Here is a 27,980-nt window from a genome sequence, read left to right as displayed (position 1 = left end):
GGTTAGATCATGTGATGAGTAGTGGTAAGATCAGTATTCTGGAAGGTTTAGAAATAGCATGCTGAAGAGACATTTTGTCTGAAGCAATAATATCAATTTGAACATCATTGCCCAAATTCCTCAATATACAAATTCCTGAGATTTGTGTTCAAAGGAGTATGAAGTGAAGAATACCAAGGACTTTTCAGGGAACTTCAGGTTTAAGAATGCCTCTGGGCCAAGACCAATATTGAGCAACAGGTAGACCAAGGGGCTTCTGAAACTAGAAAATTGTTTAATGCAACTCAGACAAGATGATGGGGCAATCATGTCAGAAAGATTAAAGGAGCTCAGTGTGATGGAATCTCAATAGTCTTGAGTCTTTGACAAATCTCCCAGCTTTATAAAAGCAAAATACTGTGGATGCTGGAATCCGAAGGAAAAACAGAATGCTGGAAAAACTCTCCCTACAGATGTTGCCAGATCTGGGTTTTTCTAGCATACTGTTCTTGTTGCGATTTTATAATTGTATTCTGTGATTGATGACAAGAAAATTTTCCTGGGGAAATTTTTGGAATGGTAACAAAAGAAGTACATATGACAAAGTTCCTTTTCCTAATTAATGTCAATGGAATACAGTCAAGGATTATGGGTGTAATGTTGTGTTGCGTAAACAATTGGATTCAATAAAGGCATAACGTATCAGTGTTTTTCAGGATGAAAAGTTGCAACCATGTTCCCCATGAGATGAGTCTTGCAAGTGTTGCTAATTTTTGCATGTCATTATATCTTTATTGATGTCTTAGTATGTCATGGGCAAGGGTTTCTGCCATGTTTTACAGCAACCACTACTACGAATAGCAGTAGCATTTATCGATCAAGGATTATCAGATGACTGTATTTGGCATTCTTCAGAGAAGTCCTATAAATTGGGCAGCGCTGTTTGAGTGGGCTATCTGCTGGAAAGACAAGACTTGATTTTTTTTGAAGTTAGTGAAGATCTTTTGGAAGACAAGAACCATCTGATTCCAGGAGCCAAATTACATGACTGTAAAACTATCTTGTTTACTATTCATTCCTTTAGGGAGAAAAAAGCTACTGACTGTAAATATTTTTTTCATTTAACCTAATCCCATGGAAAACCAAATGATCGTGATAATCTTGATAAAATCATTCAGACTTTAGGTCATAGTCTTGTCCCACACCAGCGACTCAACTCCTGAAGCAAGTTTTTTGAGTCTCTTTCCATTTCTTGGTGTTCTTACAATTTCCATTACAAGTCTCGTATCAAAGCGTAAAACTATCTTGTTTACTATTCATTCCTTTAGGGAGAAAAAAACTACTGACTGTAAATATTCTTTTCATTTAACCTAATCCCATGGAAAACCAAATGATCGTGATAATCTTGATAAAATCATTCAGACTTTAGGTCATAGTCTTGTCCCACACCAGCGACTCAACTCCTGAAGCAAGTTTTTTGAGTCTCTTTCCATTTCTTGGAGTTCTTACAATTTCCATTACAAATCTAGTATCAAAGCGATGTGATTTTCACTTAAAGCCAATACTAAACTTGTGTTCTAAACCTGGAGTCAAGGCTTGAGCTAACTTCCAAGCAAAGGGAGTTGGTCTTTTTTGGAGGCAGTAATCTTGTTTCAGTTTGACACTGCTTGGAGCATAAATCCATTGCACTGCCAAGTCAGGGTGTTACCAAGCTCCTTGGAGAACCCCCTTGACACTTGATACACCTTTCTTCATTTAAAAGATTTGGAGGAGAATTTCTCAATTCTGCATTCTCTAGATTTTTATATGTTTCGCCATTTAAAGCAAACATTATGGTGCGTATATTGACATATGCAGAGCTCTTTTCTGTGCAGGAGTAGGAACCAAGAAATAGAAACACAGTATTGCATCGCTGGAAGCTGATTCTAGTTCCATTCTAGTCTCAGAATGGAACAAAAGCTTCTGTATGATCCAATATGATGATGTAATGGCTCTCTCCCTGGCACCTTTGAATTTACAAACAATTTATCTAACAGTTTACTTCCACAGAAGCCAGACAGATGAATAGATTCTTTGACATTTTAAAAAAAAAAGAAACCTACTGCATTACTGTACTGGGCAGTGGATTTTGGAACATGACCAGATCCAGCCAGCAGCTAGTCTCCTTATCAGTCAAGAAATGCTTTGACCTGAAAGAACCAACATGTCTGGAAATTTAAAAGACTGGTATTCACAGAAACTGAAAAGGTTTAGTTTTGAATCTTTGGACCATTAGGAACTTCATAATATGTGATTATCTCCATCATACTTTCAAAATTAAGAGCTAATACCATTGATCATACAGTGTCCACTGTGATTCAGTCCACTTGACTGTTGTTGAAATATAGTAGTGCAGAGAATGATTATTGGTGTTTAGTTCTCCAGCTAAACCTAATATCCCCCGTCAAATGCATTGAAAATGAAATCAATGATGACTAGCAGATGAAGATTGAACTTGAAATATCATTGAATTGCCCATTGTGCAAGCACTGACATAGACCGCACCACTTTGGAATGCTTGACCATCTAAATTGAATGCCTCAAGACTCAGGGCTATCAGCATAAAACGCTGCACGAGTAACTTATGGGATGCATTTGCTGAGGCATATTTTTTAATATAAAAAATTATCAAAGCAGTGACATCTGTGTCATCAATTATTTTGTTTATGAATTTGGTCAGATATTTAAAAGTGCAAAATGTCAGGCTTATAACTCCATAGCGGAGGAATGCCCCTGTCTACATCAATGGGGATGAAATGGAAATGGTTGAGAGCTTCAAGTTTTTAGGTGTCCAGATCACCAGCAACCTGTTCTAGTCCCTCCATGCCAACACTAAAGTTAGGAAAACCCGCCAACACCTCTACTTTCTCACGCAGCTAAGGAAATTTGGCACATCTGCTCCAACTCTCTCCAACTTTTACAGATACACAATAGAAAACATTCTTTCTGGTAGTATCACAGCTTGGTGTGGCTCCTGCTCTGCCCAAGACCGCAAGAAACTACAAAGGGTTGTGAACGAAGCCCAGTTCATCACGCAAACTAGCCTCCCAGTCATTTACTCTGACTACAATTCCCGCTGCCTTGGAAAAGCAGCTAGCGTAATCAAGGACTCCATGCACTCCTGGGCATACTCTCTTCCACCATCTTCCGTTGGGAAAAGATACAAAAGTCTTGGGCCACATACCAACCAACTCAAGAATAACTTCTTCCCTGCTGCTGTCAGACTTCTGAATGGACTTACCTTGCATTAAGTTGATCTTTCTCTACACCCTAGCTATGACTAACACTACATTCTGCACTCCCTCCTTTCCTTCTCTGTGAGCAGTATGCTTTGTATAGCGCACAAGAAACAATACTTTTCGGTGTATACTAATACATGTGACGGTAATAAATCAAATCAAGTTGTTCACAAAACAGCTGCTTGGGAGCAGAGTTCAATCTTGTGTCAACCTTTTTTTGAATCAATTCATCCTGGTATTGAACATATGCTTAAATGATCCCCTGAATTTGAAAAGGGTCTTTTAAGTAGACACTTGTTGCTTGAATTGAATCAACTGCAGGATCAGAACAGAATGTTACTTGTATCACATTTTCTGTTTTCTCACATAGATCTGAGCAAAAACACTGTGGTCCTCTGTTTCTGTGAGGGCTGTACGAAGGCTCAGAAAATCCATTCTGTTCTGGTTTTTGAGGAACTAAAGAATTGAGCAAATTGATCACAAACACTAGGAAAGGAGGAAGTAATTAAGGAGAATTATGGCCATTCAAATGCTTTAATTCCCTTATAGAATCATGAGATTGGTGTATTAAAGACGATTGAGAAGAAGTTGATTCTGGGAATAAAGCTAATTTATTGCATACCAAATCTAATGATTTGTGGAGCATAGAGTGGCTTTCTGCAACATTTTCCCAGATTTCCTTGGGTAATTTAGTAGGGTTAGACATAAGGAGAGACATAGAGAATTAACTCTTTGTTTTATTAAGAAAATGTAATTCTAGTTTCTCTCAAGTACTGGAGGTATCTAAAATGTGCAGGTAAGCAATAAATTTAATTTTGGATGTGGCCATAGGCCTGGAGCACCTGAGTATAAAGTTAACAAAATACAAATAAAATTAGATTTCCTCCTGTCAGTTAAGTTTATTTATTAGTTTCACAAGTAGGCTTACATTAACACTGCAATTAAGTTACTGTAAAATCCCCTTGTCACCACACTCCAGCACCTTTTGGTATACTGAACGAGAACTTAGCATGGCCAATGCATCTAACTAGTGCGTCTTTTGGACCTTGGAAGGAAACTGGAGCACCTGGAGAAAACCCATGCAGACATGGAGACAACATGTAGACTCCACACACACAATGACCCAAGGGTGGAATTGAACCTGGGTCTCTGCTGTGAGGCAGTAGTGCTAATCACCATGCCACCACACCACCCAGAAAATAAGTGGGAAAGCTTCCCGGTAAAAAGCCAACACAATTTTATTTTGTACATTTTTAAAAAATGAGCAGAACAAACATGTCTAAGAACAGCAGATTAAGAATAAGCACATAGAGATCACTCACAGGAAAACAGTGATTCCTGAGCAACAGGGAGCATTAGCAAGAAAAATAACTGGTCAAAAAAAGAAAGTATGATCTGCTATGGTTTAGCAGCGGAAAGTTTCACCCAAATTAAAGAAACAGATTTGCATCTACACTATTTCAAAATTGTACTTATACTGTAATGTGATAATTCTTCATCTCAAAATGTTCCACCAATCAACAATATCTGATATCTATCCGTTAGCATTTCATTAGTTTTGAAAGCTTTTTTCAAATAATGAAGTATAAAAACAGAAAATTCAGTCGGTAGGAGAGTCATTTAGATGCTTCTAACTCTGCTTCTCCCCACAGATGCTGCCAGATCTGCTGAGTTTACCCAGCATTTTCCATTTTTATTTCAGATTTCCAGTATCTGCAATATTTTGCTTTTTTTTTGTTCAATCTTTCACGGGATGTGAATGTTGCCAGCAAGGCCAACGTTTGTTGCCTATCCCCAATTGCCGTTGAGAAAGTGATGTTGAGCCATCTGGTATTATGACAATCCATGTGCTGTTAGGAAGGGAGTTCCAGGCTTTTGACTCGGAGACTGAAGGAATTGCGATTATAATTTCAAGTCAAGATGATTTGCAGTTTGAAGGGGAACTTCAAGTGGAAGTGTGCCTATGCATCTGCGGCCCTTGTCCCTCTGGTTGGTAGAGGTTATGGGTTTGGAAGGTACTGTAGAAAGACGTTTTGCAATTTGCCAACAATTCATCATGTAGGTAGTACACTCTGCACCTGATGAAGGGAGTGAATGCTAAGATGGTGGATGTGGTGCCAATCAACTGGATTGCCTTTCTCAGAATAGTGTTGAGCTTCTTGACACTAATTGGGACTGCATGCTTCCGCAGCCAATGGAGAGTATTATCACATTGTCAACTTTTACCTTGCAGATAGTGGACAGGTAACAGGGAGTCAGGAGTTAAGCTACTTGTTACAAAATTCCCACCTTGCACTTACTCTTGTAGCCATAGCATTTATATGGCTGGCCCAGTTATGCTTCCGTCATTGTAACACCCAAGATGTTGATGGTATCGGATTCAGCATTAAATGTCAAGAGCAGATGGTTGGCATCCCTCTTTTTGGAGATGGTCATTGCGTGGCACTTGTGTTGTGCAAGTGTTAGTTGCCGCTTGTAGCCCAAGTCTGACTGTTCATGTCTTGTTGCATGCAATCACGGTCTGTTTTAGTATCTGAAGAATCACAAGTGATGTTGAGCACTGTCAAATCATCAGCAAACATCCCCACTACTGTCCTGATGCAAGGAAGATTATTGATGAAACTGCTGAATGTAGTTGGAATAGACACTGCTCTGGGGAACTCCTGCAGCCAAGACCTAGGGATGAGATGATTGACTTCCAGCAACTACAATCTTCAGATATGATCCAGGTTTGATTTAAACAGAATTTGCAATGCTGGCTGATTTTCATACTTCAAGTGAATGCTACATGAAAACTTAATATGTGCGACTTTCAATTTGACCTGTGCTGAAATAACTGAAATATTTAAGTTCCAAAGATACATTATAGATTGGAAGGTGGGAAAGTTATGCAATTGATGAACATTTTTTTGGATGGGCTATTCCACGTATGTATATAAGAATGCCATTTGAAGGTTAGGAACTCGTATTTCACAGATGACAAAGACTAAAAGGTTTTGTAAAGTCATTGGAGCATGAGCCCTGACCATTTCCTGTCACCAAACAAGGTTAATAAAAATGTAAATGATAGTGCCAGCATCACTGCTCCATCAGAAAATTAGTTAATTTAATAAAAACTTGCACTCTAATCCATTGTCTACTACAAATAATCAGATGAGTGTAGGCTAAGATGAAACCTAAACAAAATGTTGGCATCCTGAAATGGAAATGTAACTGGGCCTTTTGAAGGATATGAAAGTTAGCAATTGGACATGTTTCTGTGTCTAGCCTTGAAAAAAACTCAAGGCTATGGCATCCAGAAGGAGGCTAGCTGCCACCTGGAGAATTTTTCAAAAATAAAAGGACATTTATGGCAAGCAAAATTAAAACAAAATTTCCCTCATGGAGGTACCTAGAAATAGAGGGCACAATTTGAAAATCCTCTTTAAGGAAGAGATGAGGAAGAATTTCTTCTCTGAGCATACCTTTGGAAGTCTCTACCCAAAGAGCAGTGGATGCTGAATCATTGAATGTATTCAAGGCTGTTAGATTTCTGATCTACAAAGGAGTCGAGGATTATGGGTGGCAGGTGGAAAAGTGGAGTTAAGACGACAGTCAGAGCAGCCATGATCTTTTTGAATGGTGGAATAGGCTCAGTGGCCTGTTTCTACTTGTCCTATGGCCTATTCCTCCTGATTCTTATGTGGTATTCCTCCTGTTTCTTATGTGGTATGCAAATATTACAGAGTAAGGCTTTTACTTCTATATTTATTTACATTTGCTCTGACTGGCCACGTAATTGCCTTTTAATTTTGATTGAGGGGTACATGTTGCCAGGAAGAGAGAATAGCGTCAACAGTCTGAATACCACCATTATAATAATCGTTAGTTAACGTACTACGTAAGAAAAGCTCTAACAGCAGCTATTAGGATTGAAAGTACTATTTGCAGTTTTGACTCTCACCCTCTGAACTGCCTCAAGTATTAGTGAAGCACACAAATATGATTTTTATTTTACCTCTCCCTCTTTTCCTCTGAGCTATAATTGTGAGTATTGAATTTATGACAGTATAGTAAGTTACAGCTGAAGACAGCCTATTTCTCATCCTTTGCAGACTGCCGTACGTTGGCTTGTTCATTACTGATGATGTGAATATCAGCTTGTTGTTGAAGTTGCCTTTTGATTATCTATTTCAGCAAAGTTAGCACTGCAGAAAATTATGCCTAGAAATTGCTACAGCTTGAATGATTCCTCAGTTCTTAAAAAGGCTTGTATTTTCTTTTGAAAAGATCTTTTGTATTTTCTTTCGCTTTTCAAGCTGGAAACAAAAGCAAGTGTATGCATCTTTCCTGATGATGTGGTTGCATCAGAGTTTAAAATTAAGATGCTCCATCATTCAAGACGATCATGGTTGATCTTGGGCTATAGCTCCATTTCCCTGCCACATTCCCCATGTCCTTTGATTCTCCAAGAGACCAAAAAGCTGTCTATCCCAACTTTAAATGTATTCATTGATGGAGCTGTCACAATCCTTGGGCAGAGAGTTACAAATATTCACAACCCTTTGAAATAATTTCCCCTCATATCAGGCCCAAATCATCGGCTCCTTATCTGAGAATGTGCCCCCTGGTGTTTTAGAGTCCCTGAGCACTGGAAGCAATCTCTCAACATCGACGGAGGTTGAGGGGCAACCTGATAGAAGTCTACGAGATTATAAGTGGCATGTACAGAGTGGATAGTCAGAAGCTTTTTCCCAGGGTGGAAGAGTCAATTACTAGGGGGCATAGGTTTACGGTGCGAAGGGCAAGGTTTAAAGGAGATATACGAGGCAAGTTTTTTTTTACAGAGGGTGGTGCCTGGAATTTGGTGCCAGCGAGATAGTAGAAGCAGATACGATAGTGACTTTTAAGGGGTGTCTTGACAAATACATGAATAAAATGGGAATAGAGTGATACAGTCCCTGGAAAGGTAGGGGGTTTTAATTCAGTCGAGTAGCACGATCGGTGCAGGGTTGGATGGCCGAAAGGCCTATTTCTTAGCTATGATTTTCTTTGTTCTTTGTACTATTATCAAGCCTTTTAACTTGTAGATTTCAGTGAGATTGCCTCTCATTCTTCTGACCTCCAGAGAAAGTAGACCAAATTTGCTTAAATCTCTGATCATAGAACAACCTCCCAGGGTCCAATTTAGTGAATTCTTGCGTACCATCTCCAATGCAAGTAAATCTTTTCTTAAATATGGGGACCATAATTGCACACACTACTCCAGTTGTGGCTTTATCAAAACCCTGTTCAACTCTAGCAAGAGTTAGTATAAAAATATTATTCTGTAAAATTATATCATGGTATACTGGTATTAATTTGTTTTAAAACGCTTAAATCCAAATGGTTCTGTGGGGGAGTGGATGACAATGATAAAACTCACTGATCTTTTTCTTCCAAGGTATATATTCATTTCCATGAAATAAATAGTTTGGGCCTTCACAACTTGGTTGCTGGTGCGTGTAAGTCCATAACGCAAAACACCCCATTATGTGTCATTAATCAGAGGGGTCACACATTCAGCTAGTGGAAAAAATATTTGTTAACTGTGTGCTCTTAGCTTTTAACTGTAGGAAGAAGATGCAAAAATCACACACAAGTAGATACTTAACCTGTGTAGCTACTTGGGTTTCTCATTGCTTACTTGCCTTATTTTAATGATCGCATTGTTAAAAATGCAATTCCCCCTCAAACATGCGATTTCATCTCTAGCCAGTTGGCTGACGTTTGAGCCAGCCTTAATGAATGGTGCACCACTGTCTTTTTTCACTTCAAAACTGGCAGATTGACAGATAATGCAATTTGATTTAATTTCATTATCTACACTTTGTCTAATGTGGTTAGCAGTGACACATCTTTGGTGTTCTTATAGCTCAACCCTGAACAGAAAGACAAAGTTCCGTTTTTTTCCAGATCATAATACCATTTCCATTGCTCAGTTTCAGAAATCATGCTGTGATCCACTTGAATTTAAAAATAAGTTGGTTGCCATAACTTTTGAACCGTTACATAAAGATGCTTTAGTTGAAATCTTAATTACAACTGTGCAGTTAATTAGATAATGACAAATAATTTTGTAACTCTGTATAATTTCTTATGTTCTTATGTAACTCCAGATCTATTTTTACGTTATTAAATATTATATCATAACTTTACAGTTGATGCAAAAGGGAAAATACCTTGTACTCATGAGCTGTGCTTGGTATCTTCTTTATCGCAATTGGCAGGGATCTGATCATTAAAGTGCATAATTAGAGTTCACTGCTCAAACAAAGGTGATACTGATATTCAGATCCTTCCTTCCTTATACCCTCCCAACTCCTGAGGGAAGCTGCTGAAATTGGATGCTGTCTACTACCTCACTGCCACTCTTTTTTCCTCTGATCTGAAAAGTTTTCAATCTTCTTATGTCATCTTCTGCAGCAGCATAAATTCATTTAGACCCAGCCTGAGATGACATTACTATTGATTTATGCACCCGTGTTCCTCAGGAACATTAATACTTCACCACTGTCAACTTGTCTTCATAAACCTCTTTGCCATGCTTCAAATTTCCCCACCTTCAAACCTAACCTTTATGACCTCTCCTTCAGTAACCTCCATTAACTCTCCCAATGACTGCAGTACTTGGTAGCTAATTACTTTTTTTCACTCTTTCATAAGAAGTACCTTAGGGTGTTTCGCTGCATTAATGCTGTTATGTGGATGCAAATTCTTATTTTCCATAAACAAAGATTATAATATTGCTTGTAGTGTAACAATGCAATTATTTTTTCCTTTGTGTAGGCGCTTTATAACTGGATAAAATTACGTAATACAATAACAACAATTCTGCTCATTCAAATTACAGAATCTAACTCACTTTTGTAAAGTATTAATTACCTTAAGCCTTTATGAAAGTTAATGGTGAGCTTGAGTTAGCACCAGCTCTTCAGGGTCTTTTCTGCCAACTTTACATGTAATCATAACTGCTAACTAGGTAAATGCATGATATGCTGCACTGAGCCATACACTGGCAAAGAATCAGGATGGATCAATGGTTGTGTTCAGTTCGTTGATCTTAGCCATGGCTATGGTGAAACTCTACAGTTGGCTATGCCATCCTTGAGCAAAAGACAGGAAAAGTCATCCTTGCTTCCTGCTGCTGAATACTATGCAGAGACAGCTGATGGAAAAAGTGTTTATTGAGTCACCGGTTTAAAAATTGATATGTGATGCTAATCTCATTACTTAGCATCCTTATCCTTATACACAATGATTGTGTGGCCAAATTCCCCCCAACTTAATTTTCAAATTTGCTGATGATACCACCCCACTGGGTCGGATCTCAAACAATGATGAGACGGACTACAGGGAAGTGATAGAGAATCCAGTGACAATAATCTTTCCCTCAATGTCAGCAAAATGAAGGAGATAGATCAACCTTCAACATCATTATTCCTACAAAACTCACCTCCAAACTCCACGGTGTAGGGCTTGGCTCTTACCTTCGTGACAAGATCCTAGACTTCCTAACCCACAGACAGCAATCACTAAGGATAGGCAACAACACTACCTCCATGATCATCCTTTTCATTGATGCCCCACAAAACTTGTCCTCAGCCCCTTACTATAGTCCTTATACACCTATGATTATGTGACCAAATTCCTTCAACTTGATTTTCAAGCTTGCTGATGGCACCAAAATTTGTCCCTAAATTAGTCTTCCCTCAATCTGGAATGCCATAAGCATAGACAAGGGTTGTGGGTGGAGGAGGGCTCATAATGTTAAAATGGAGGCGTGGGCTCGTTGGGCCGAAAGGCCTGTTTCCCGGGCTGTTTTGTTCTTTGTACCACCGTAGTGGATCAGATCTTAAACAATGATGAGACAGAGCACAGGAAAGGGATAGTAAATCTGGTGAACTGGTGTGACAACAATAATCTCTCCCTCAATGTCAGCAAAATGAAAGAGATAGTCAACTTCAGGAAGCATAGTGGAGGATGCGCCCTTGTCTACATCAATGGGAATGAATTGGAAATGGTCAAGAGCTTCAGGTTTTTAAGTGTCAGCTACAACTCGCACCAATTTCTACAGAAAACATCCTTTCTGGTTGTATCACAGCTTGGTATGGCTCCTGCTCTGTCCAAGACTGCATGAAACTACAAAGGGTCGTGAACGTAGCTCAATCCATCACGCAAACCAGCCTTCCATCCATTGACTCGTCTGCGCTTCCTGCTGCTTAGGAAAAACAGCCAGCGTAATCAAGGACTCCATGTATTCCAGACTTACTCTCTCCCACCTTCTTCCGTCGGAAAAAGATGCAAAAGTCTGAGAACACATACCAACTGACTCAAAGACAGCTTCTTTCCTGCTGCTGTTAGACTTTTTAATGGAACTATCTAATATTAAGCTGATCTTTTTCTACACCTATTTTAGAGTGTAACATTATATTTTGTACCCTCTCCTTTCCTTCTCTATATACTCTATGAATGATACGTTTTGTCTGTATAGAGTGCAACAAACAATACTTTTCATTGTATCCCAATACGTGACAGTAATAAATCTAATCAAAGCCAGACACAGATGCCTGTAGAGCTCTACTGCTCAGCATTTTACTTAAAAGTTGTGAACTCATCAAATCTTGCCTTTTGCTGGCCTTTAGTTGGGTTTAAAAAGTCACAATTGCCCCAGAGTATTCAATTAATTAGCTCTTTTCAGAGGGAACTAGGATGCCATATGTTAAAGTGCCGGCATGGAGATTTTATTTTTAGCAACAGCTTTTTTCAAATTGCACTTTGGATTCTAAATTATTTTAAAATTTCTCAGGGCTTGCCACATCCTAGATTGCTCATTGTACTGTGCAGTCGGAAGTTAGACTTCCAAGTAATCCTTTCGAGTCTTCTGCTGCAGTAGGGAATTTTGAAATTTCTGCCTTCAGCTTCCAAGCCTTTCTTTAGAACATTATCTTGGCTACTTTCTCTCTTGGCCTCTGTGTCTGGAGCTTCTTTTCAGGCCAAAATGCTTTGTAAATTTTTTCTTAGTCTTCTAGCAATTTGTCTCTGCACTTTAGCAAGTTACCACCATGTTGTGGGGTGTTGGTTTTAGTAAAGTCTTTATAGTCTGAAGTAGATTAACTGCAAGTCTTTTTGACTCTTAAAACTATTTGCAAATATATAGTAAGGGGTACGTGCTAGGAGCTGTCTGCATGCAGCTCTGTCCAACATCACACTGACCCTGGAAATGGGTCATGTGCTCTCTTAAATCACTATGGGCAGTACTGTGCTCAGTCCCACATTAAGTCTATTTGTGTCAGACAATTATGCTACAGATTCTTCTGGTATTTGCCATGCATAGTCACCTCCTAAAGGGTCATCATGTCCTCTTGAATTAGGACAGAGTCATCAACTCGAACAAAAAATTGTGGTCACTGCATGAATATGTTGAAAAGATTGATAGTGTTATGTGTTAGATGAATACATTTTCAAGATGCTATTGATCACACAACATGTGAAATCACAGGTATCAGATAATAATTTATACAGGATAATGTTATCAAAGGATTTAGGAAAGTTGAAAATTCTGAATGGTTGATATTTAATTCGTGTTCAGTTTTATTTGTCTTATCGTGTATTCACTGAGTAACTAAGACATTGTTTATAATTGAGGTGATTTTAAAAAAAATTGTTACAGTGATGTGGCTGTTTAGTCATCTGTACATCACTGGTCAACCTGACTGAATGTGAAATTGCATTTGAATTGGCTCCCATGAGAACATCAAATTAGGAGGGTCAAACAAATCAGTTTAGCTGGTCTCCCATAGGAAAACTGATAGAATGTCTCCAAATAGTTTACATGCCTTTGCAGAATAACTGCTGTGACTAAGCTTTGCATCATTAGTATTGTAAACCCCTTCAGCCTGTTCTCAGTACAGCCAAAAACTCTACATATTTTCAATAACTGTGCATAGCTGTTCACTGCTTTGTCTTTATATCTGTCCCCATATTTTTATTCTCTGCTAGCAGTGCTTACCATCACCAGTAAAACAGGTTATAGATATTGGTACTTAGACTGTAATCCTGTTCCTGTGCCAGGACTAACACAACCGTGTACCTGTTTCCAGAGTCACAAACCACAGCCTTTTGAACTCTTTACACTCCATGCAGCCAAAGGAAATGTGTCACTGGGGCAGAAGCAGTTGGACAGTGGATTCTAAGTCGCCATCTTATCCTTACATGAGAATGCTGAACTCTCAGCCCAGGTACAGTCCACCAGTGTGGGATCCAGATGGCTGGCCTACCTGGACCCTCAAAGGGAGTTCCACAGCCTGATATGCAAATTTTTGAATGACTTGTATTCCGTTGCATTTACATAGCCGCATGTGTCCAGTAGCACCAGTGCTGTTATCAGAGCCTTGAATCATCTTCCATGCTAAAAAGGTGAATTTGAAATACTGGCAGCCCGACTGTGTTGCAAAAAGTCTTATCTTTGGAAAGTAGTTCAGTTGTAGAAATGGAGTATTAGCAATCACTTAGGATAAAATCTTCAAACCTAGATACAATATGCACTCGCAATTAGCAACCTTGCCAATCATGATTATTTGTGATAATATCTTCATATAAACATTTTACTTTCTTCGCTCTTAGACCATCTCCTTACAGCTCAGGATTCTATTAATCTATTCCAACCAGGATTAATATTTTTTCAGTAAATATTAATGTTTTTGTACAGAGTAAATTGAATTTTGGGGAAAAAATTGAAGTATTTTGGAAAACAAAAAAGTGACTGATTGCTTTGGACAATATACGATGTATTGTGCTCCAGAACTTGCCACACCCCTAGCCATCTCCCTGGTCCTGCACTCAACCCTGGAACAACCTAGATAACAAAGACACCTATGTCAGACTCCTATTTATTGACTACAACTCAGTCTTCAACACCATTATTTCCACAAAATTCTCCTCCAAACTCTGTTGTCTGGGCCTCAGCATCTCCCTCTGCATTTGGATCCTGAACTTCCTAATTCACAGATCATAATCAGTAAGGATAGGCAACAGCATCTCCTCCACGATCATCCTCAATACCAGTGCCCCACAAGGCTGTGTTCTCAGCTCCCCACTATACTCCTTATACACCTATGACTGTGTGGCCAAATTCCCCTCCAATTCGATTTTCAAGTTTGCTGACGACACCACCGTAGTGGGTCGGATCTCAAACAATGATGAGACAGACTACGAGATGAGGTAGAGAATCTGATGAACTGGTGCAGCAACAATAATCTCTCCCTCAGTGTCAACAAAATGAAGGAGATTGTCATTGACTTCAGGAAGCATAAAGGAGAACATGCTCCTGTCTACATCTGTGGGGGTGAAGTAGAAAGGGTCAAGAGCTTCAAGCTTTTCAGTGTCCAGACCACCAGCAACCTGTCCTCGTCCACCTATGCCAACACTATAGTTAAGAAAGTGCACCAATGCCTCTACTTTCTCAGAAGACTAAGGAAATTTGGCATGTCAGCTACAACTCTCACCAAATTTTACAGATGCACCATAAAAAGCATTCTTTCTGGTTGTATCACAGCCTGATATGGCTCCTGCTCTGCCCAAGACTGCAAGGAAATACAAAAGGTCATGAATGTAGACCAGCCCGTCACGCAAACTAGCCTCCCATCCATTGACTTTGTCTACACTTCCTGCTGCCTCAGCAAAGCAGCCAGCATAATTAAGGACCCCATACACCTTGTACATTCTTTCTTCCAGCTTGTTCTGTCTGGAAAAGAAATACAAAAGTCTGAGTTCGTATACCAAACAACTCAAGAACAGCTTCTTCCCTGTTGCTGTCAGACTTTTGAATGGACTTACCTTGCATTAAGTTGATCTTTCTCTGCACCCCACCTATGATTGTAACACTACAATCTGCACTGTCTCGTTTCCTTCTCTATGAACGGTATGGTTTGTCTCTATAGTGCGCAAGAAACAATACTTTTCATTATGCTAATACATGTGGCAATAATCAAATCAAATCAAGATCAAATCCAAATAAAACAGGATAAATGCAACCCAGTTAATTATTGCCCCATCAGCCTACTATGGATCATCAGCAAAATGATGGAAGGGTTCATCAACAATGCTACCAAGTGCCATTTACTCAGCAATCACTTGCTCATGGATGCTCAGTTTGGTTTCCACCAAGGCCACAAGCTCCTGACCTCATTGCAACTTTGATTCAAATGTGGACAAAAGAGCTGAACTTCAGAGATGAGGTGAGAGTAATTATCTTTGATATCAAGTCAGCATTGACTGAGTATGGTAGCATCATGGAGCCCTAGTAAAACTGGAATCAATGGGAATCAGGGGAATTCTCCATTTGTTTGATCCATACCTGGCACAAAGGAAGATGGTTATTGTGGTTGGAAGTCAATCATTTCTGCTGCAGGATATCACTGTGGAAGTTCCTCAGGGTAGTGAGTTAGGCCCAACCATCTTCATCTGCTCCACCAAAGACCTTCCTTCCATCATAAGGTCAGAAATGGGGATGTTCACTGATGACAGCACAATGTTAGCGCCATTCACGATAACTCTTACTGAAGCAGTTCATATACAGCAAGTCCTAACAAAATCCAGTCTTGGGTTGAAACTGGTAATATTCATGCCTCACAAATATTAGGCAGTGACCATCTCAAACAAGACAGGATCCAAATATTGTCCCTTGACATTCAATGGCATTACCATTGCTGCAACCCCTTCTATCAACATCCTGGGGGGGTCACCATTGACCAGAAACTGAACTGGACTAGCCACGTTAATACTGTGGACACCAGAGCAGGTCAAAAGCTAGGAATCCTGTGACAAGTAACACTTCTTGACTTCTCAAGGCCTAGAATTTTTTGAAGGGGTAACCGAGTTGGCAGATAAGGGCAGTGCAGTGTAGACATGGACTCTAGCAAGGTCTTTGCTAAGATGCTGCATGATAAGTTGTTGTACAAGGTTAAATCTTTCGGGATCCAGGGTGAGGTAGCCAACTGGATACAAAATTAGCTTGATGACACAAGACAGAGGATGGCTGTAGAGGGTTTTTTGAACTGCAGGTCTGTGACCAGCGGTGTGCCTCAGGGATGGGTGCTGGATCCACTGTTACTTGTTATTTATATTAATGCTCTGGATGAGAATTTATTGGGCATTGTTAGTAAGCTTGCAAATGACACCAAGATTGACAACATAGTGGAGAGGGTTATCTAGGATTGCAATGGGATCTTGACCAATTGGATCAATGGGCCCATGAATGGCAGATGGAGTTTAATTTAGATAAGTGTGAGATAATGCATTTTGGTAGATCAAATCAGGGCAGGACCGACTCAGTTAACGATAGGGCATTGGAGAGAGTTACAGAACAAAGAGATCTAGGAGTACAGGTTCATAACTCCTTAAAAATGCTGTCATGGGTGAACAGGCTGGTGAAGAAGACATTCGGCATGCTTGGTTTCATTGGTCAGAACACTAAATACAGGAGTTGATATATCTTGTGGAAGTTATACAAAACATTGGTAAGGCTACACTTGGAATACTGTGTACAGTTCTGGTCACCCTATTATAGAAAGGACATTATTAAACTAGAAAGAGTGCAGAAAAGATATATTAGGATGCTACCAGGACTTGATGGTTTGAGTTATGAGGTGAGGCTGGATAGACTTGGACCTATTTCCCCTGGAGCCTAGAAGGCTTAGGTGTGATCTTATAGAGGTCTGTAACATAATGAGGGGCATAGATAAGGTAGATAGTCAACATCTTTTCCCAAAGATAGAGGAGTCTAAAACTAGATGGCACAGGTTTAAGGTGAGAGGGGAAAGATACAGAAGGGTCCAGAGGGGCAATTTTTTTCACACAGAGGATGGTGAATGTCTGGAACAAGCTGCCAGAGGTAGTAGTAGAGGTGGGTACAATTTAGACAGTTACTTGGGTAAGATGGCTATAGAGGGATATGGGCCAAATGCATGTAATTGGAACTAGCTCCGTGGTAAAAACTGTGGTATGGACAAATTAGCCCAAAGGGCCTATTTCCATGCTGAAAACCTCTGACTCTAAGTCAGCTCACTGAAGAGCAACTAGGGATGGGCAGTAAATGCTGGCCTAGTCAATGATGCTTGCATCACCTAAATGAATTTTTAAAAAGTGTGGATGACATAATTAGAGAATTTTTTTGGCAAATGAAAGGATGGAAGTTTTGTTTGTTTTGTGATTCTTTTATGTTTGAAAATTGCATGTTTTCTCTCAAAGGAAGTGTAAGGGGAAGTACTATGTGTAAATACTATTTTCCCATCTAGTTTGCAAAGATGGATAGGAAGAATCTTATTAATACCTCCAACCCTGCAGGATTCCAGCCATTTTATTCAAACCTATTCAGCTGTTGTCAGCTTTGTCTTCATGGAGTTCAGCACTGATCAATATCCTGTTTAGTACTGGACGTCGATCTGGCGGCAATGAAGGCCAGAAAATTGGGTGCTAATTATGTTCTCCTGTTTACTCAACTGTTCTCTGATGCTTTCCAATGGTAAGAATGACTGGAAAAAAATGTCAATCACTCATCCAACCAGGGGGGAGTTCCAAAGGACCTATTATTGAGTGGTGCTCCAGCAAATTTGAGGCCTGAAATGGCAGGTCTCTGACAGAGGCTGCAATTAATAATAAAAGTTCTTTCTGGATATTAGATCCTTCCTTTCTAACTAAAGACGACAGCTACATCTGTGTTTTAATAGTTAATGTTGGAATATATTTTTGATTCCCATCAATTAGGTAAATTTTCTTAGTGGCGTTCAATCATCACATGAAATTAGAGTAATCTCTGACATATGGAGGAAAGTCAGGTTGTAAGAAGTCCAGATGGGTAACTCTCCCATGGCTCTGGGTGTATTGTAATTGAGGAAGACAGCAAAATGACATTCAACATTTTCAGTAGTACAAAATTGGTTAAGTTTTTATGTCCTTCTAGTCTCAACATCAAGTCAAGCTACCAAAGATATGCATAGGTTAGTACTGGGTTTTAAGAATTACTAAACGCTGCGGAGTACTAACTTTGCCTGTACCAAGATTTAATTTGCTTTGAGAGATATTGAACTATTGTCTGCATTCTGGGCGGTATCCTCTTTCCAGCTCAAGTTTCAGAAAAGATTTGATAAACGTCTGGTGGCTTTGATTTGAAGCCAGGGTTACCAGTCAAAACCCACGGACTCCAAGACCAAACATCTTGAAAGACTCTGGAATTGCAATGATGATAATATACAAATTGTGAATGTCGCCAACCTTGACAATATCAAACATCTCCTTTGTGAAAGTAACTGTGGCTCTTTCCATAGGCTCTGTAGTAGATATTTCTAGGCTTGAAGGAAACCATTTGAGGCAGTATTAATGAGATTGGCTGTGGATATCAATATTACTTGACATCAGGTCTATAATTGCAATCAATTCAGTCTTTTCTTCAGAGTGGTAACCCTGCTGCAACATTAAGAATTCTCATGCTTTGCTATTTTTATCTTAAACAGTAAGACCCAATGCAGCCTCAAAACCCTTGTTTATGGCGAAGAACAAGGAAAATTAAATGACAATTGATTTTTTTTATGATGTGAGCGCGGCTGATGAGGCCAGCTATTATTGTCCATCCCTAATTGCCCTTGAGAAGGTGGTAGTGAGCCACCTTCTTGAACTACTGTAGTGAGAGTGACTCCACAGTGCTGTTAGGAAGTCAGTTGCAAAGTTTTGGCCCAGAAACAGTGAAGGAATGGTGATATAGTTCCAAGTCAGAATGGCGTGTGGCATAGAGGGGAAGTTGCAGGTGGTGGTGCTGACATACCACTGCTGCTTTTTTCTAGGTGGTTGTGCAGAGGGACCGCGGGGTCCTTGTGCATGAGTCACAAAAACCCAGCTTGCAGGTGCAGCAGGTGGTCAGGAAGGCGAATGGGATGCTGGCCTTCATAGCGAGGGGGATTGAATATAAAAGTAGAGAGGTCTTGCTGCAGCTGTATAGGGCATTGGTGAGGCCGCAGCTGGAGTACTGTGTGCAGTTTTGGGCGCCGCACCTGCGCAAAGATATTTTGGCCCTGGAGGGAGTGCAGAGGAGGTTTACTAGGCTGATACCGGAGTTGAGGGGGTTGAGCTATGAGGAGAGGCTGAATAAACTAGGCTTGTACTCGTTAGAGTTTAGAAGAATGAGGGGAGATCTCATTGAGACGTATAAGATGATGAATGGGATGGATAGGATAGAGGTGGAGAGACTCTTCCCGCTCAAAAAAGACAGTAGGACTAGGGGGCACAGCCTCAAGATAAAAGGGGGGCGGTTTAGAACGGAGTTGAGGAGGAACTTCTTCACTCAAAGGGTGGTGAATCTCTGGAATTCTCTGCCCGTTGAAGTGGTGGAGGCTGCCTCGCTAAATATTTTTAAGACGCGGGTTGATGGGTTTTTGATAAGAGAGGGGATTAAGGGTTATGGGGAGAGGGCGGGAAAGTGGAACTGAGCAGCGACAGATCAGCCATGATCTTATTGAATGGCGGGGCAGGCTCGAAGGGCTAGATGGCCTACTCCTGCTCCTATTTCTTATGTTCTTATGTAAGGTGCTGTCAAAGGAGGCTGGGTAAGTTGTTGCAGTGCATCTTAACAGATGGATGCCCACTTTTGCCACAGTGTGCTGGTGGTGGAAGCAATTAATGTTTAAGGTGGTTGATGGAGTGTCAATTAAGCAGTTACTTTGTCCTGGATGATTATAGTAACCATGGAGCTCCATGTGCATCATAAATAAACATCTTATTCAGAATACCTACAAGCTGTAGTTCTTTGTAATATATTAGAATGACCAGAATCTTGAAGAACAGAGCTTTGTTATATTTCTTCTGTATCAATGAAAACTTTAATACTCCTGCAGTTTAAAAATAACAGTAAACATTTTGATCACGTACTAAATTTAGATTCATATGCAAGAATTCCGGAGGGGGCATTTATTAAGAACTTTGTTATCATGGGATAAATGACTACTTGGTATGACATTCTTGTTCTTGTTCTTCAAAAACAGCTTTCTAGCAATTTACCATGGGCAACGCCATGTTGTACTGTGCATAGGAAGGAAAAGTATATCACTAAAATTGAAGAAGTCATGTCAGGAGTATGATCAAATCCTCTCTACTTAACCTACATAGTTGCAGTAATGTGTGCGATCTGCATCAACTCGCCAAGGATCCAAACTTGCACCTTCTACCATGTAGAAGGGCAAGGGCAGCAGATACATGGAAACCCCACCACCCGCAAGCCCCATTTCAAATCGCACCATCATGACTTAGAACTATATCAGTGCACTGAGTAAAAATCCTGGAGCTTCCTTCTTTGCAGCACTGTGGGTGCATCTACACCACTTGGACTGCAGTAGTTCAAAAAGGCAGCTCATCATCTTCTCAAAGCATTTAGGGGTGAAATGCTGGCCTTGCCAGCAATGCTCACATCCCTAGAACAAATTTTTTAAAAACTATAACAGGTATCATTGCAATTTTGTTTGGAACATTTAGAGGTATAGAGTGTTCTACCTATAAATTTGAAGGATTTTTCAACCATTTCCTGATAATAATGTCTGAATTAAAATAGAACGGTCAAGCTGCATTCTACTGAAATGTATCTTTCTTTGTGTGGCTGCAACATTTAGGTTTCAGTCAGTGTGGATCTACCAGCAGCTAACGTGGCAAATTCTTTATCTGTACAGCGTGGAAGAAACAATACTTTTCACTGTATACAGTGATAATAAATCAAATCAGATCAACTTTCTTTGCAAAATAAAAACAGCATTTATTGCATCAATAAACTTGGATGCTGTGAAGTTAGATAAACAGGCAAAGTCTTGGCTGAAACTCTCAGGCGCTGTTAATGTGAAAAAGAACCGCAGCATCCTCTAATGCATCGGACCAATGTCATTTCTAAATAACCATTGAAAAAAAAATAGGTTTTGCATCTCAAGGAAAAGGGTACGTGATTAATCTCTTTAATGACTTGTCTTTCATACTTGACCTGTGTATCTACAGGGCTTTCGGGATGCAAACTTTGCAAAAGGATAAGGTAGACTTTTAATTTTGTTCCATATTCTGGATTATTGTGGCCAGTTTAGTATAAACTGATTGAAGCACCCTTTTTTTCCCAAATTCTATTTTTGATAATGGAAAAATTGTAAACATTGTAAAATTGTAACATTCCTTGAGGATGAGCAGCATTTCTAATATTTGTTTACTAAAACATACTAGTTTGTGGATGAGAGGCTATCTGAGGTTTCATTTTGTTTTTGCTTTTGGTATGAACATTGCAGGTCAAAAGAATATCTGAATACAAATCATAAGACTTAAACATTGTGGAATAATGTTATTGCAGCAGTGTTTTGCTATTTGTTTATCTGAAACAAACCTTACTTTATCACATATACAAAAATAATAAAGAATTATAGATGTATGACAAGGATCCTGAAAGTGATTTGTTGAGGTTTTCGGGTGGCATATACTGTAAAAGCGAAGGTTGAGTGGTTTAGATACATCACAGCCTTGAAATTGAAGTTTAAAGCAGCTCGCTGGTATCGGTTACGATTCAATTCTAAATTAATTTTTTTATGTAGGTGTTTTAACATGTTTTTAGTCAATTTGATTCCAGAGAGGGGGTGCTGATTTGTACTTTATATCCATGATATGTGATAATATTCACACAAGAGGTTTAATCAACAATCTGCGATTGATTACTCAGAAATTCAATTTCCACAATATGGAGTATTATATCTATAACTAGGATATATCATGATGGACCACCTGTCTCTCTGACTGTGTCATCAGTATTGTCGATTGAGCAGCTAGGACATGTAGTTAATAATGCAACTAAAGATGATGTAGTTCTGAAACCTTAGTGTCGAAAGACCATGCAAGAGAATTGAAGCATAATAACGTTCAATAATGTTTGCCACTACACTGCTGTGACAAATAAATATGTTGGAGACTCGAATTACTATATTAATGAAAAGGTACAGTGCAGCTTTTCGTCTATCACCAGAGGGGCTAGAAGATAGGATTTAATCGCAGCATAAAATGTGGGTGGGAGATTACATTGCAGTGCAGCCAGGAGTTCATTTAGTAATGTATAAAAGTAACAGTAATAGCACTGAATGCAAAGGCTAGTCTGCTGAATACAAACAAAGTATTGAGAGTGCTGTTATGCCTCATAGAGCTGGCGCTGGTAGTAATGCACTGATAAATGTGCTGATAAACCAACGAGAAAGACGCTGCCACAAAGCCTGTCATGGTCTAAGGAAGTGTCCAGTTAGAGTAAATTTCATTGCGTGGTCAAATACAATGAAATTAAGCATAATTTGCTGAAGTGAAATAGCAGTGAGAAGACTTGAAAATGCTCCTGGGAGCAGCGAGCGATCAATTTGCAGTGCATTCACTGGAGGAGCTGAAGTAAGCACATTCGGTAGATGGAGGCATGTCTGCTTCAGGGACTTTGCATTTCAACAGACTGGTGTTACAGTGCCAGTAATGGCAGATCAAGAATTATGCTGTGTTTTACAGTATAAAAGAGACAATTGGTTTCCATTTGCAGAGATTGTGTAACAAAGCCAAAGGAAGCTACCATGATTATGTAAATACTTTGGAAAAGATTACTTTATTTAAGTATATGTTTGTTTTTAACCGTGTTCAGTTAAAATAATAAACATCACACCAGTAGCAAGATTATTCCCATGTACCTTTCCTATGGTTCAAATTAAGTGAAATAGTTTGCACTTTATTGCTGCAATATTTATCGTAGCGTGACCATTCAGCTATTAGCCTAAACGAGTATCTGAATATTAACAGTTTATTTTGCGACTGCATGTTGCAGGAAAAATAGTATCGGCTATCACAGTATATTACAATATTTCTCAAAGGCTTGCACCATATTAAGTTACTCAAGATCCATTATACCGTTATGCTGTGTACCATAAAACTGTTAATGCCCATTTTTCAATCACAAGGTAGTCTTTTCAAATTGAAATGACTTTGAGAGAAGCTCTAAGTCAAATGGGTCACTACACAGTAAAAAAAAACTAAAAAAAATGAAATACCGCATTCTTGGCCAGCAGCTGAATATTATGTGAACCCCTCAATGGGATTGTAGGCTTGTAATTCACTTACAACTTTGATTTGATTTATTATTGTCACATGTATTAACATACAGTAAAAAGTATCGTTTCTTGTGCGCTATAGAGACAAAACATACCGTTCATAGAGAAGGAAACGAGAGAGTGCAGGATGCTGTCCATTATCCTTTACTTTAGAACAAAATTCAGTTGATAAACTATGATAATTGGAAAAGTTTTGGGCAGGATTTTCTGCGCAATCCACCACATATTTCACGGAGTTGGCCTTCCATTGGCCAGCGGTGGGATCCACCATTGTCAAGGGGGTTTCCCATTGAATGCACCCCTCTCTGCCATGGTACCTGTGGCGGGGGGTGTGCCATCAGCGGGACCTGAATATCATGTCAGCATGAAAGGTCAGCAAGTTCCAGCTATTAATTCTGGAATTTTAACTAAAAGCAGAAAATGCTGGAAATGAAAAGTAAATTGATCACCATTTGAAAGAGCAGCCGACTGTGACCCATAAAAACTGAGTGTCACATCACAATGTTAACCGCCCCTTTCTGTCTCAGATGGTAATCAACTGTTAAACGTTTGATGTTTTCAAGTACTTTTTGTTTTGTGTGATGAAATAGCTGTATTTTTCATTATAAAGACAAAAACGTTTAGTTCCATGTTAAACTAGATCATAAATTCCCATCCTGCTCGTCTCAGATACATACATGACTGCTTGCTTTGCATTTGTGCTGAGATCAAACTCAATTTTAGGAAAATACCACTGCTTCTTTTCCTCAGCATTCTACCTTGTTGCAACATAATGGGTCAGCCATTTCTGTAACTGTGTGAATAATATCTGCAACCAGTATGAATTCATATGGTTAAGCTAAGGATTGAAGGATCACCCATGATCTAGGTTACAGATTGAGGAAAGGTATAAATAATGAGCTGGGGCCAAAACAGTAATACTAAGAAGGCTCTCTTTGATGAGATCCTGGTAACTGGATGAGGACTTCAAGGGGGATTGCTGCCACATGGTAATTGGTTTGATGTACTGTCGATGTTAGCATATAAGTCGACATTTGAAACCATGGATAATCCCTTTGAAAATAGGCGTCAACTTATGTGCCGAATCTAAAAGTGAATCACCAGTGTGGGTCAGTGCCATTTTGAAGTGTTATCGATATCGAACTAAGGGTGGGTATGTCTTAAACTCCACGCATCTTTGCAATGCATCCTGGGTCATCTGCTTGATCCTGTGCGCTCAGTTGTAAGGCACCGGTAACTAATGTATTTGTGCATGAAAAATTGAGGCTAACTGCTAATGTGAGCATGGTTTTGCATGACTGAGCTTATGCAAAAACATTAATGGGCTAGAACGTCCGTGGAGGGGAAAACCCCTCAGATTGCCATTCCGCTCCATTATACTCATCCAGATCAGGAGCTGCCCATTTCTCACCCAATCTTCTGCCCCAGGCCTGGTGAGAAATGTTCAGCACAGCAAATTTGGACTTCCTGTCCAGGGTAGCAGCCTTGGAGAAAGTGAAGCTATGCCCTCTTTCTTATTCGCAACACCAGGTCTCAGTCACTTTGAGAGGCTAAGGTAAGTGGGTGAAGAGTTAAAGTGCTCAGGGAGCAGGAGGGGTGCTGGATGGTCTGAGGGAGTGTTGGTTGGTGGAGGGATAGTTGGTGGTCTAGGGGTGTGGGGAGATGGTTGGGATGGATGGATGGGTAGGTAGGGCACGAGGGGCATTTGGCGGATTCAGTGAAGAGGGTGGGATAAGTCGCTAGTATGGTTAGAAGTGGTTTTAAACTTTCCTGGGTAACTGACTATTCTGCTAAGAGAGTCGGATCATCTGTAGTTTCCAACTTAAATCAGAGTATTGGATAGCTACCAGTGAAGTTTAAATTTCCCAGACAAGTCCCATGCAGTCCTTGCTGGAAAGAATGCTAAAGCAATGCTGCTTAATTGAATTACCTACCTGTGTCTTGGTTTATGCATCTTGATGAAGGACTGGAGAGTGCCCAACTCCAATCATTTTCCAGCATGGAAAATATGGAGCAAAAATGAGTAAACGTTTTATTTTAAGGCTTAGGTGCAAGTTTTTAACTAGTTCCAATGCTAAACACCAACCATAATTCTGCGGTAAATAAATTATATGAAATAATGTATTCAAATATTTTCCCACCCATCTAAATTAGGACATAAAATGTATCCTTTGCTTAATGCTTTAAGTAGTTTCTCCTCCCACATAACTGTGATAGACAATCTGTTTTTGGTAAATGAATCAGAGGAAGGTACTTCAACTTTCTTTCACATAGTGATAATTGATCAGGTTACTGAGTTGTAATTCTGTTTCTCTGTGCTGGAAAAAAGGGTCAATACTAAAATAAAACTTCAGACAAAATTCCTGACCAAAATGAAACCCATTCAATGATGCTTGAGAAGAATCTTGAGAAGAATTGTTTAATAGAGCAGACGCAGCACAGATTCGTTAAGGGGAAGTCGTGTCTGACGAATTTATTGGAATTCTATGAGGATGTGTCTAGTGCGGTGGATAGACGGGAACCGGTGGATGTGGTGTTTCTCGATTTTCAGAAGGCGTTTGATAAGGTGCTGCACAAAAGGTTGTTACAGAAGGTTAGGGGGCATGGAGTTGGGGGTAAGGTGTTAGCGTGGATAGGGGATTGGCTGTCAAATAGGAGGCAGAGAGTGGGTGTCAATGGGTGCTATTCGGATTGGCGGTTGGTGACTAGTGGAGTGCCCCAGGGATCGGTGCTGGGGCCTCAGCTATTTACCATTTTTATAGATGATCTGGAGGAGGGAGCCGAGTGTAAGGTGTCGAAATTTGCTGATGGCACAAAGATAAGTGGAACAGCAAATTGTGCGGAGGGTGTGGAAAGCCTGCAGAGGGATCTAGATAGGCTGAGCGAGTGGGCGAGGACCCGGCAGATGGAATACAATGTTGGCAAGCGTGAGGTTATCCACTTTGGTAGGAATAATAGTAGGAAGGACTACTACTTACAGGGCGAAAAGCTGCAGCATGCTATGGTGCAGAGGGACCTGGGGGTCCTTGTGCATGAGTCGCAAAAACCCAGCCTACAGGCGCAGCAGGCGGTCAGAAAGGCAAATGGGATGCTGGCCTTCATAGCGAGGGGGATTGAATATAAATTCGTTGGGCCGAAGGGCCTGTTTCCTGTGCTGGGTTGTTCTTTGTTCTTTGTATAAAAGTAGGGAGGTCTTGCTGCAACTGTACAGGGCACTGGTGAGGCCGCAGCTGGAGTACTGTGTGCAGTTTTGGTCGCTGCACTTGCACAAGGATATTTTGGCCTTGGAGGGAGTGTAGAGGAGGTTTACGAGGCTGATACCGGAGTTGAGGGGGTTGAGCTATGAGGAGAGGCTGAATAGACTGGGCTTGTACTCGGTAGAGTTTAGAAGGGGGGATCTTATTGAGACGTATAAGATGATGAAAGGGATGGATAGGGTCGAGGTGGAAAGGTTCTTCCTGCTCAGAAAGGACGCAGGACTAGAGGGCACAGCCTCAAGATAAGTGGGGGGGCGGGGGGGGGGTGCAGTTTAGTGAGGAGGAACTTCTTCACTCAAAGGGTGGTGAATCTCTGGAATTCTCTGCCCGTTGAAGTGATGGAGGCTACCTTGCTAAATATATTTAAGACATGGGTAGATAGGTTTTTGGTAGGCAAGGGGATTAAGGGTTTTGGGGAGAAAGCGGGAAAGTGGAACTGATCCACTTCAGATCAGCCATGATCTTACTGAATGGCAGGGCAGGCTCGAAGGGCTAGATGGCCTACTCCTGCTCCTATTTCTTATGTTCTTATGCTGCGATGGCTATTTATTTGTCTTTCATTCTTTTACGCAATCTTGAAAAGATATTTGTTCAGGTGTTTTGTCTCTAATAACACCCAGATATAATGCTCTACATAATGAAAGGAACAATATTTTGCATAACTCTGACTTTTGAAAGGTGATTTCTTCGAGAACTTCAAGAGCACCCGAATTCCCTCTTGTGTGGGCAAGTGAATTAAACAAGTGTGGCATCACTCAAAGGTCACAAAGAACTGCCAAAACCTGGTGCACATGGTCCCTACAATCAGTGGTGACATGAATCATGCAATAGGTTGCTTTAAATTTCCTGGTTGCTCAGGCATGCAACATTTAACTGAGAATTTGTACAGTCCCTAGAAAACCCTTCTTTCAAGGAACCAGAATTATTATAAATGTTTTAAATTTATTTTGAGTGAACTTGGTTAACAATTTGGCATAACGTTTCTTAATCAAATCTCAATTTACGTCATACTAATTGGTTTTATGAAGAGTAGCCAGGGGGTGCACATTCCCACTGCCCTTTTCTCAGGACACATAGGGATAGACAATAAATGTGGAATTGCCAGCATTACCTACTTCGCAAGAACAAATGCCTGTTTTCAACATTCCCTTTTAAGTGCCTGATTTTTCTTTATAGTTCCTTGAGAAATCCACTGTAAGCCATAATAAATTGGTTAGCATCATTATTTTGGTAATCATTTATTACTCTAAGGAATGTACAAGGATTTGGCAGAAAAATTCCATAGTCCCTCCCCAAATTTGAAAGAA

The 27,980-nt window shown here is 40.0% G+C and overlaps 1 protein-coding gene across 2 annotated transcripts in view; it reads left to right on the top strand.

Moving 5' to 3' along the window:
* taf3 (TAF3 RNA polymerase II, TATA box binding protein (TBP)-associated facto) overlaps positions 1-27,980 on the top strand; it is a 190,983-nt gene that overhangs the window by 55,664 nt on the left and 107,339 nt on the right. The window lies entirely within an intron of this gene.

Source organism: Carcharhinus amblyrhynchos, chromosome 19 (assembly GCF_965287045.1).
Source record: "Carcharhinus amblyrhynchos chromosome 19, sCarAmb.v2.hapA, whole genome shotgun sequence".
Taxonomy (NCBI): Eukaryota; Metazoa; Chordata; class Chondrichthyes; order Carcharhiniformes; family Carcharhinidae; genus Carcharhinus; species Carcharhinus amblyrhynchos.
This window is presented reverse-complemented; position numbering and strand designations above follow the sequence as displayed.